Here is a 12,701-nt window from a genome sequence, read left to right on the forward strand (position 1 = left end):
CAGAACCAGATTTTCTAAAAAAAATTTGTACATGTGCACATGTACATGACAAAGACCTCAGACAAAAACCGCAGGGTATTGGAATTAAATATAAGTAGCGATACATCCTTGTTTTTAAAGGATTCCATCTAAATTCAGCCCAAAACCAAAACTCCTCCAACATCACCTTTTTAAGTTCTAAGTTGTTTACATCGACATAAAGACACTAGACTGATTTCTTGCAGAACCTGATTTGTCTCTGTAGCCTGGTTCCTTGTGTGCATGTAAACATAGTGTTTCTAAAGTCTAGTCTAAAGCAACAGCCAGTAGCTAGTTAGCTTAGCTTAGCACAAACACTGCAAACAGGGGGATATAGCTAGTCTGGCTCTCTCCAGTGGTGGCACAATCAATATACCAGCACCTCTATAGCCCACTATAGTTAACATTTTTATACTTAACATTTGATATCTTGTTTGCATAATATGTACCAAATGTAAGAGTAAAAAACAACAATTCACTATTTTATGGGGGGTCATGTGCTTGACTATTTCTTGGCCTGGCAACAATAGAACCAAGAAATATGTACCACACTCCTATGACAGTGGTATCAATATTCTAATCTAACTCTCCGCCAGAAAGTACAAAAATTACTACCCAAAATGTCAAACTATTGCTTTCACCTGGGAAGGAGTACACACCTCCATGACATGTTGTTGCCAATGGCATCTTTCACATGCAAGCGAGGAGTTTCACCAAGAGGGCACCACGCATTGAAGGATCATGCAAGCGCAGGCACGCACACACACGCCCGCCCACTCACTCACACACACACACACACACACACACACACACACACACACACATGTGTTGCAGCAGCGGTTGTACAGTTCACTGTGGCAGAGAGAGAATGAAGCTAATTGTTGTAATAATTATAATGACTACTGGGAGAAGAGAAAGGAAACGGATTATACCCAAAGAGAGAGGGGAAGCGAGAGAGGAAGAGAGATTACCTGCATGTGAGTAGACTGTCATTAACCTCACTTTCCCCCCCTCACACACTGTCCATCTTGTGCAGTCTCTCTTCTCCAGTGGAGTGCCAATCTATATCCAATTCTTCCTCTTGCCTCCCATGGCCCACACTAATTGAAGGCAATGTGAACATGCTTCTTGCAGACTCTTATCTCATGTCTCCCTCATCCCGGACATGTAGCCACACAGACACACAAGAACATCTGCACCTATATACTGTACACCCACACACACACTTCTGTCTGATCTAAGACAAAGAGCAAAATACATATATATTATGCTGCCGTTATGCCTCCAGAAATAAGAAGTTGTACACCAATTAACAACTCAGTAGCAGAGACATAGATACTAGAAAAGTATCCTTGTGTTGTAGGCTTATATGTTTCACAGTACAAGGTGAGTGCAGTCGGAGATGAAGGAATATATTTCACAGCATTTTAGGTTTGTTTGTTGTTTTAGGTTTGTTTTTTGTTTGAAAATGGTACCTGGAAACATACATTGCCATCCCAATATGTATGGGAAATATAAATATGATAGTATAATATATAGCTATGTTCTAGTTCCCTTACAAATGGTGCCCCATTTATAAGGAACATGCATTTGTGGGATGAGCAGCCAAGCTGAGTATGTGGGTTGCGCCCATAAAAAATTTGCCAAATCTTCTCTGCCAATGCCAAACAGCTTATTCTGCCATTGACTCGTTTGATGTTTGGTGGATTGGATGACTGAAGTTTAAAGAAACAAGACATATTGGCAAATTAACAATTTACAGGCGCCTCAGTTGTGTGTGGAAGAACCATACACAGCCACGACAGCCTGGCCCCTCCTCCTCATGCTGGTCACCAGCCTGGTCACATACTGCCGTGGGATGGCATCGCATTCTTCAAACAGCATTTGTCGTAAGACAGCCAACGTGGTTGTGTTGGTCACTTTGGCACAAACAGCATGCCCAAGTGTTCAATGGGGTTGAGGTCAGGACTGTGGAGATATGGGATGGCCACTGGTTGCAGACTCAAGCACCTGATTGTCAACACCTGGGGGTAACAGTAGCTCAAAACAAGAGTCTATAGCAACAGCACAGAGGAGCTGTTTGGCATTGACAGAGACCATTTGGCAAATTTTTCAACGGCGCAACACACATACTCAGCTTTGCTGTTCATCCCACAAATGCATGTTCCTTACAATTGTGGGACCGTTTGAAAGGGAACTAAACAGGCTTTCCAACGGTATAATATTTATTACCAAAAAGGATTGTTACCACAAAGAAATAATCTACCAAACACAAATTTCCTTACCTTTGTGCTAAGTTTATTAACACTAGTGTCTGGGGAAATCCAGTGAACTATGGATAGGGTGACACGCGCACAGTTCCTTGAACCTTGCTCTTCAAGAAGAATTCACACAAATTGGTTTTACATAGCTAGTAATACCTGGTGCTCTTGCATTTTTGATAACTACAAGCATATACACTGTGTGACACACATCCCTACAAACAACAGTTATTTAATTACAGCTGCTATTACTAGGTAATTTTAGCTCTACCATGTTTTGTTTACTGGGTAAATTTCCAGTACTTGAAGAGACACTGAAGGCGACAATCAGGCCCAAACAATCACCTATTTCAATTGATCACTCCAGTCTTTCAAATATACAACTATAGAAAGAGTGAAATACAAAGAGAGAAAGAAAGAGAAAAGTAAGAGATAGACAAATAAAGAGGTAGCCTGTGTGCCTTGGTGTAATCAGAGCACAAGAAAACAACCACTGTGCTGGGAAATTAACAAAACACACACACACACATACACACACACAAAAACACACACACACACACACACACACACACACACACACACACACACACAGCAGTTGGACCACTGAGGATAGACCGCCCTCTACTGACGGACCAGAAAAGGTCAGCAGCAAGTCTGCTCAGCCTTAAACTCTAGATTCCAGAACAAACAAGAGGCTGATTACTAATAGATAAAATGTTTTACACTGTACACACAAAAAATGTCTTATGAAATAATGATTAAATCCCTAGATTGTAATGCCCTTCTCTGTTCTGGACAGCAGAAATAATGGAATTGCTTGACCTGATATAAATCCTTAAAAGTCATTACGTAACGCCTTATAATTAAAGGTTCAGACAAACCAATAATGACAAACAGAATTGAGATAATCCTATTTACCTATTGATTCCACAGTGGGTACATTGCACAGTATTATTATCATCACCTTGTTGCTAAGTCATTATTTGCCATGCACAGACTGGCTGTGCCACTTATTTTTGTTGTCAAATAACCTCATTGTGGGACACGGCAGAGACAGCCAAGTGGCACAGACTGCCAACTGTTGACTGTGAGACTGAGAGAGGATGGATGTGTGTGTTCTTCCTGGACATATTGCTGCATCCCCTCACACCTTTGATTGTGATGATGAGGCGACAGTGTGACCGCTCGGGTGCCAGAACGCAGGGAGCTTTGGGAGTGCTGTTGGTGGAACGGTTCGCTTTAGGGTGGGGTGGGGTCTTGACTGGGGAAGCATTTTGAGAGAGGCAAGGGAAGTGATGTGCGGGTGAGAAACAGACCTCATCTGATAAGTTAATACTGACACATGGGCCTTTAACATTAGAACTTATGTAAGTGTGAGTGACAACACTTCTGGCTGCACTTTTTTTGTTTTGTTCACACCTTCTCCCCAATTGGGGATATTGCTATGACTGGTAATGCACAGACTTAATATCAGGGCCCTGGTGAGTACATATGCAAGTGGGTGAGTGAGTGAGTGTGTGCGTGCGTGCATGCATGCATGCGGGTGGCCGTGCGTAGGCATGTATGTGTCATGTTTAAGTGTGTGCAAATCGATATGAGGCGTCATCGCGGGTTCTCTGCTCGTCTGAGAAAATCACACCTCGTGCTCGCTTCCAACCCCCTGCCAGGGACAAGACCGGCTGACAGCACCGCATTGTTATTTCTTCATGTTTGTCAGATGTGGTGTCTCGATGCACATGCACATATACACTCTCTCTCTCTCTCTCTCACTCACACACACACGCACGCACGCACACACACACACACACACACACACACACACACACACACAGATGCTGTCAGCAGTTCCCATCTTTTCAGACACCTCTCACTCCCAAGTGAGACAGAGTTTGTCAACTCGTTGCAGACGACCCGCCTGGAATCCACACACTCTGTTTCACAGTCCCCTTTCCAAAACCATCAACTTTCTTTCTAACTAATTTCTTAAAACGACTTCACTCTGTTAAACTTTTTTTCCCTGTTCGAGAGATGGTTTGCAACCAGCGATGGCAATATCTCAACAACTTTAAAAGGAGGAGTGCTGTTGGATCACCAAGCTCTATTAGCACAAAAGCCTTGCAAACACAAACACACACACACACACACACACAGAGGGTGGAGAGGAGTATAGTCAGTCCACCTGCGTTCAGACAGGCTACCTCCTGTTCCTCCTGCCTGCAGCAGGCTGGCCCACTGCTTGTGTCTCCGTCTGCAAGCAGCCGCCTTTTCCAGCTCAGCAGCTGAGAAAGTGCCAATCCCACAGTTTAAAGGCCCCACTGGCCCTGCCAGCATGATAGATAGTTTAGAAATGAGGACGCGTGTTTAAAAGAGGGGGAAGAGAGAGGGAGAGAGAAAAAAGGCACGCAGCAGCAGCTGTCAGACAACACAGAGCCCAAGCTTCCATGACCAGGCTCTTCACAGAGAGAGAAACCAAGAGGAGAAAAAAAAAAAAAAGGGACTTCTGAGAGGTGAGGCCTAAGCTGTCAGGTGTCGAGTAGGAGCGGACTCAAATGGATGAGAAGATAAAGACATACAAATACAAACTGTTAGGCAGAAAAATAGATTAAATTACAGGGGGTACATGACAGAGAGGGGACCTCCAAGGGACTGTTTGTTTTTTATTTAAGGGGCTACCGGAGGAATTTTGGGATCTTAAGTCAAAACAGACTTGACCCGCCAAAATAATTGGGAAAAGAGACATGACCCTCCCCAACTAGGTATTGATGCCTTCTGTTCTGGTTTACGCTTGGCAAAGATGTACAGATGTACACTGTTTTTACAACGATGACATACACGACTTAACCTATGCTTTCTCATTTTACACATCACATTTTAAGCTCTCTAAAACTGTTATAAAAACACAATAAGCATAGAAACTAAATGCACACTTCCTGCATTGCTGCATTACTTCAAATACTAAGTTACTTCTCTAATAAACTAGTATTCACATGAAATAAAACCCTAAAACATTCAACAAAGCACACTGGGTAACAAACTCAACACATGAAGTGGTTGCTATAAACTCGTCACTAGGCATCCTCAGTCATTGTATATTTTAGCATAGGTAGAGCTGCCAAAGCTGAACATTATCCAAAACTCCATTTCTCAGACGAGCGTCCATTTGGGAGCTTGCATGCTACCACTCCTTCCATCTCAAATGTCTTGAAAAGACTGTTGTTTGCACAATTTCAAATCACCGCCAATTTTTCCGACTGGCGGTATATGGGGCACATGTGGATGCTCAGTATTTCCCGTGGGTGCTCAAGCTCAACGCAACGTGAAACTTTTGTGCTAGTCATCTTCATAATATTCCAGCTCCATGTAAAGTGACAATTATCTATATTTATATTATCTATAGGGTTATATTTTCAAAGAAAGCAACTCCAAACTTGTGTCTGTTGAGTTGTTGAGTTTGTTGAGAACTAGATGGAAAAGTATGCAGAAAACAAGACACTTTGAAATGTTGCTGTTTTTATGAATACAAAAGTAGGGTGACCCTCATCCTAGACTAAAAAACGTTGGGTGACCCTCCCCACAACACAGACTAAAAAGACATGACCCTCCCCTATTTTCCTCCGGAGGTCCATTCCATGAACACCAAACTGTCCCCAACAGTTCTCAGCAGAAAGCAGCCTTCTTGGTAAAGTTTTAAAATAGAAACCAGAAATACAGTAGTAGTTTAAAAATCAATTTGTGGAAGATAAGAGTACTGCCTTCATTGAGTAGGAATCAAATTACTTGAGTGCATGTATTGGCGCATGCATGTATCCCATTGACAGGAATGTGTTAATGCCATACGTACAAGGGTTATTAACAGGTTGTTTGAAATATCACCTCTGTCTGGGTAATCTTGACAGACTGTCAGGTTGACTTCTAATGTTCACACCACCGACACCTTCAAACCCTCCCTCCCAGCTCCATCACACACACACACACACACACACACACACACACACACACACACACACACACGCACACACAGTGGGTCTACAAAGTGGGACTACACTCAGTGGACCTGACTACAACTCATTAGTTGACACACTGTTGAGATCAGAAAATGTACGTTTGCAAATTAAACAAACAAAAAAATATCTCACCCCCCAGATCGCAACACTGCACCCGTCTCTGCCTTTTTTTCTGTGAGCCCTTCTGTTGGTGAGGAGTGTAAATGCGGTCAAATGTGCTGTCATTCAGGCCCCAGTGAGTCAGGCTTCATTTGCAGATACGTATATGCCTTCTCTTTCCCTACTGCTCTCACAGGGCCCCTGCCTAACACTTATTAAACAGATCTTAAGAACATCTCCATTCATCAATGCCACCTCTCTCATGCATCAATGTGTGTGTGTGTGTGTGTGTGTGTGTGTGTGTGTGTGTGTGTGTGTGTGTGTGTGTGTGTGCGTGCGTGTGCGTGTGTGTGTCCCAAGAGGCCTACTGTCATTTCAGAAAGGGGGTGATGTAGGAAGATTAATACTGGTGTGATGGCAGAACCATGCCAGGGAGGAAGGGTCACTCATTACCCATATGACCAGCCTTCTCCCAAACACAAAAAAGAAAACACACACACACACACACACACAGCAGCTGCAATAAAAAGATTCTGTAAACTTTTCTCCATCTTAATTGTCCATTCCCTTTCCTGCTTTTGTTAACTTTGTCCACACTCCTCTCCTCCTTTTCCTGTTTGTCTTTAGTCTGCCTCTTGGATTTTTATTCAGCACTGATGAAATATATCACTATAGTCTTGTTAGGTTTATGGGGAAAATGCCTGGTGTATAAAATGAATTGACTGTCTCCGGGCTCATCTTTATAGTCAGAGTGTGGAGGATGTATGGACAGAGAGAAGATGGGATGTGGTGTAGACAGGAGAGGGGTCAAATACTGCAATTACCGCCCAATTGATTTCCATTGGTGTGACGGAGAGAATAAGTGTTACTCCGTCAATGTTCACTCAACCTGGCAGGGAATTCTCCTCTGAGAACGAGGAAGAGAGGAGGGAGAGAAAGAGTGAATCCCTCTACCAGTCCATTCATTCATTCAGCCAGTCGGTCAATTATTGGGATGTTCATTTAATTTCTTTCAAATGTTTATTTGTGTATTCATTTATTCAAGTTGCAGCTGATAAGAGCACAAAACATAATAAGCCTAAAAAATCTGGACAGGAATATAAATGGATCCTCAATAATCTTCTTTTAGCAATATTTTTATGCACCTCTCACTTCAGCTTGACATTCACTCAGCTGAGCAAACTGTGCAGCAACAAGCCTGAAGTCCTAACATGTCGTTTAGTGTCATTTAGGACATTTTCTTAAAATTGTCGATAGGTTATGATGATGACGCTGCTCAGTGGTTTTGCCACCTTTCAGTTTTGTTTTTATACATTGTAAATATTCTGAAACCAGACAGATACATCTTTAAAAACTTTACAAACTTCATAAACTTGGAAAAAAATGATGAAACTTGATCCTAGAAAAGGGGACTTTTCTGGTTTCAGTATTAGAAACAGAGGAAATTATCTCAGCCTGTTGGCACTGGCAAGATGCGATTTTTGGCCATAAAAAATGGCTTGGTAAAATAGGAGGGGAGGGTTTATTTGCAGTGAGGGGAAAAAGAGGAATACTTGGAAGATGGAGAGGAGGGGTGGTGCTATCGAGGCAGGCTCATGCTTTCTCTGAGGTTTTAGAGAAAGTACCCAGACAGGCTATCATAAAGTAAGTGAGTGGGAGCAGGTCCCACCGCCTTGCCCAAGGCTCCCTGTGAAAAATAAATAAAAAATACATACTACCCACACACACACACACCCTACCACTGCTCTCCGAACATCCATTCTTCTATCACATCCTCTCTCTTCCTTTCCTCTCTGTTGTCCAAGCCCCCCCCTTCTCCTGTCTCCTCTCTAAAGGGCCAAACTGTGGTCTGTCGATAGAATCAGTGGAAAACTGTTTGGAAATCCAAACCTCTGAAATGATTTGATTACAACCTCCCATTACTTGCTGGTTTGGAGGCATTAGAAGCTTGCTGAGAAGTAATGATTTCCATTTTGTGTTTTAGTTGTAATACAATATTTGCTGTAGTTTCTTTCCAAGGACAGCATGTAACAGTTGCTTGATTTTTTGATTGTTTGGGCATTTCTAAATTGACATTGTCGACATGGAAATACAGATAGAATTGAATGGGTGAAAGAAAATAGGATAGATTTGAGCCACTGTTAAAAAAGTGGAAATCTTGGTTAATTATTTACCAAACTGACCCTTTTAACCCCCTCACCAAACTAAGCATGATTCTGATTCAATAGGGAAAGTATGAGTTAGTCGGCAGCAGTTGACTAATTAGTAAAAAGTCACAAAATTATGACCCTGCAGAACAACATGAGAGAGACAGGGACTAATTAATGCTACCTTGTTTCTCACCAGCAATTAAAAAAAAACAAAGCTCTGCAAATTTTCACCCCAAATCTCTCCGTCTCTTTGTCTCTTCCTTCTTAAATTATCTCGACCCAATTTATGCTTTTCATTTATGTCTGAAAAAAAGGTGTTCAATCATTTTTATGTCATTAAAGGTTATGAAAATCACAGTGCCAAGGCAGGGGAGTCTGGGATGTTGAAGACTTGTATAAAAGGACTCGAAGAGATGAGGAAGAGAGGTTAAAGGAGGAGAGGATGGGGGGAGTTTGATGACGTAGTTCATCTGGTAGCGGGGGATATTCACACCCTTGTGTTGTATGTGCATATACAGTATATAGTAGCATTTGTGTGTGTGTGTACATAAACACGTATGTTTATACTGTATGTCTACTGTATGTACCGTATATATATGTGTGTGTGTGCGCGTGTGTATAAGTGTGTGTGATTGGGCTGTTTGGCAGGTAGAAGGCTGTGAGTGCAGCCTGTCACAGCCCAGCCCTGATTACTCTGCACCATTCATCAAAGTGTCACCTCCCTGACAGCCGCTAATAAATATACTGCCACAGACCCCCACTCGCACCTGGCAGCGCACCACATTCACACACGCACACACACACACACACACACACACACACACACCATACCTCCCACACCCCCAAACACACGCACACTCATACTGCCACCCCCAGCACCCCGATGCAGCACCAAACACAGCTCGAACTGCAACACATCCTAAAGCTCATTTGCTAATTGCTGCAATTCCCATCAATTCTGTTTCTGTCTTGTTCAATGTCAACAGGAGCAAGATTATTTAAAAAAATAATGAATTATGTGAATAACCAATGGGGAAACGCGTTACATTCCTCCCTTCCATGTCTTTTTGCATACTATGGCATATCTTCTCTGTTTCCAATTGTGAGCAAAGACATGAATAGAACAAAAAAGATTAAAAAAAAAACACACACACAAAAGTTTCTTTTCTCTGGCAAACGTTATGGACTGTTGTTTAATGCACAGTGCCCTAGCTGTTCCACTTTTTGCTTGAAAACTTCTCTACAACTATCCATACTTTCTGTATCACACATTTTGAAATGTAGCTACATTGCTTTTTGATCTCATGTTTCTGTATCAATATTTCTCAGTCCTAGCCACCAAAGTTATTGCAGTGCAAACTTCTGAAATGGCATGTTATTGCAATGTTTTTCAACAGGCAGCAAAAAAAAAGCAGATTGTTGCCTCAAAAATGTGCACTTGCATGTAATTGCTGGTTTGCTTTCCTTTATTCTACTTAGTTTGTAGTGTGTGGAACACACACCCATGTGGTCATCCTTCTTCTGTTTGTCTATGATTAGGCAGTATGCGCTGCTGTAATGTTTCGTACTCTTGCTGTAAGAACAGCCTTTCATGGCCGACTCCTGTCTCGGCTCAAGCAGATGCTCCCCGGCTCCCCCTGTTGGGAGACAGATGAAGCGTGTGCCTCAACAGGGCTGCGTGTGTGTGTGTGTGTTGCGTGGGACTGATCTGGTGGCGGAAGCATGGATATTGGTATATCCTGCGCTGGAAGGTGTCCTTGCCAAGTTGTGTGTGTCTGTGGGTGATTGTGTGTGTGGACACAAGGCTGTGGGCATGCTGCGCTGGCAGATGGCATTTCTGCATTGCCGGGCCACCCTGGCTAACAGGGGGAGGACAGGGAGAAGGTGGGAAAGGAGGAGGAGATGGAATCTAAGTCAAAGAGTGGAATGGGTGAGGATGGTTGGGAAAAGGAAAACTGTGAAGGGGGGAGTAAGCAGTGGGTGAGGAAAGGGTTGAGCGCATGAGTTATTACAGGGAAGATAGGGTTGATGAGGTGATGAATGAATGCATGAGGAGGATGAGAAGAGGACAGGGATGTCAGTCCTGCCAAGCAACTCCAACTCTTCACACTGTTGCCCAATTCATCTTCCAACACACTTTAACACAATAGTAAAAAAAAGAACTTTTAAAGAATACTATACTCATTGTATACCATTCTTATAATTTTGCCCCTCCAAGCGTGATTCTGTGGTGGTCAGTGTTGCCAGCTGGGCTCCAGTTTGTGCTGTGTGCATATATGCACATGTGTGTGTATTGGAGAGCGCTGAATGCCTGCTGGGCAGCAGGGCTGGGCCAGGTGTGGAGTGGGAGAAGTGGGAAGATTGGGAACAGTGGGCCTGTTAATTAGAGAGGGGTGATTAATGGGACAGCAGAGAAGAATCACTATGTTAGGGAGGATAAAGGAAGTTGGGAGGGGGTGAGGCGAGAAGGCAGGTGGAACTGCAGGGGTAAACTGTTTGGGAAAGGGGGGGATCTGATCATAGAAAAAAAAATGTAAGTACATATAAAGCCATTTGCTTCCGTTGGTACTCCAAATGAACAATCTGCGCTATCTATCTTGTCATACGCTAAAGAGTTTTTACCAATGCCAACACATGTGTGTTTGTGCGTGTCTTTGGTGACGTCTGCCTTGGGATCCTGTGTGTAATTGAGATGTAAGAAGTGGCGTTGTGACAAACACTCCTCAGGGGATGTGGCGTGTAAACACCAATCATTTGGCAGATGCGCTGTGAGCAAATTGGCGGTGTATTCCCCATGGCCAAGCCACACACCATTATCAGGATTGAGACTAATCGTGTGCCGTCTCCCATATGAGGAGCAATTAATACACACCGAATCAAACTGCAAGAGAACAGAGTGAGGGGTGGAAAAAGAAGAGGAGATTGAGCGATGGGGAAGAATAGAGTGGTGGTTTGTGAAGAGGGAGAGAGAAGCCGTTTGTGTGTAGTTTGATACATTTTCACTGGGATCGAGACATGCTGAAAAAGAAATGCTGCTTTTAGTTTTGCTTTCAAAGTTGCTCACAGAATTCAATCTTGTTTTTCAACTGGGATAAACTTTCTGCAAAAGCTCACAGAGAGGAGAATAAATGACAAATGAGGAAGGCAGGACGGGGAACTGGAGTGCAAAAGCAAGAGAAAATTGACTTGAGAGTAGCCGAACATTTATAAATGTATTTCTACAAAGATTTGACACCCTGATAGTTTTACACTATCTGTATTTCTAGAAAGATGACATTTACAGGGAATCATTAATGGGAGGTTTCCCCGTTCTCACCTCAATCCGGTCTTGTAGGCATTGTAGGGGAGAGCCTGCACAGCCACACGCCAAGCCGTTATTTCCTGTCTGATAACTCTGCGGCCAGTGCGATTAGGGAAGAAGACTAAAAAGGTAATTTTTCACTGTGATGGACAGAAGGAGGGAGAAAAGCAGAGCTGTTCTTGGTTTAATCTCCTGGAGATGGAGGGAATGGGGGGGGGGATGAGGGAGGGACAGCAGCGATGAGAAGAAAGCCATCGTTTCAAGAAATACAGTACCTAAATTAATCGTCCGGCCTGATGGCCTTTTGGATAAGATAAGTAGCATTATAATAAGGAAGGCCATATAAAAGAGCAGACGGAGCTGACAAGCCAAGAGAGACAATTCAAAGTGTCTTTTTCTCCATCTCATACACACATACACTGCAATGATTGGTCATTCAACCTACTTCATTATTCCAGTGAAATAATTGTAGGGCCGTTTGTGCGTGTGAAAAGACAGAAGGGACAATGAAAAAGAGACTGATACACAGTGAAAGAATTATAGGCAGAGGACAGCAAAGTGAGACTTCTTGGAGCCGGAGAGACAGGAAAGAGTCTAGGGCTTCAGGATTATGGCCAAAATGATAATCACGATTGTTTGGATCAATATTGAGATCACGATTAATTATCCCGATTATTTGTTGATTTTCACCAAAACAAATTTTATTGTCACATAGGCTCGTATAACTGCTTTTACATCCATATTGTGCTACATTCCTCTTATGTTGAAGTTGTATGTTGTACATACATACAGCTGCAACACATGTAAATGAAAATTATCTATAATAAATAGCCTAGGATATATTTAAAAAGCTGAGAAAGCTCCTTCA

The 12,701-nt window shown here is 42.8% G+C and overlaps 1 long non-coding RNA gene across 1 annotated transcript; it reads left to right on the top strand.

The window, feature by feature from the left end:
* Positions 1–2,122: 2,122 nt before the first annotated feature.
* Positions 2,123–11,599, top strand: LOC117947503. Its single transcript, XR_004657250.1, has 3 exons — positions 2,123–2,328; positions 9,185–9,190; positions 11,589–11,599. It is a non-coding gene; the product is annotated as an uncharacterized LOC117947503 (long non-coding RNA).
* Positions 11,600–12,701: the final 1,102 nt, after the last annotated feature.

This window comes from Etheostoma cragini, chromosome 7, assembly GCF_013103735.1.
Source record: "Etheostoma cragini isolate CJK2018 chromosome 7, CSU_Ecrag_1.0, whole genome shotgun sequence".
In the NCBI taxonomy this organism is placed as follows: Eukaryota; Metazoa; Chordata; class Actinopteri; order Perciformes; family Percidae; genus Etheostoma; species Etheostoma cragini.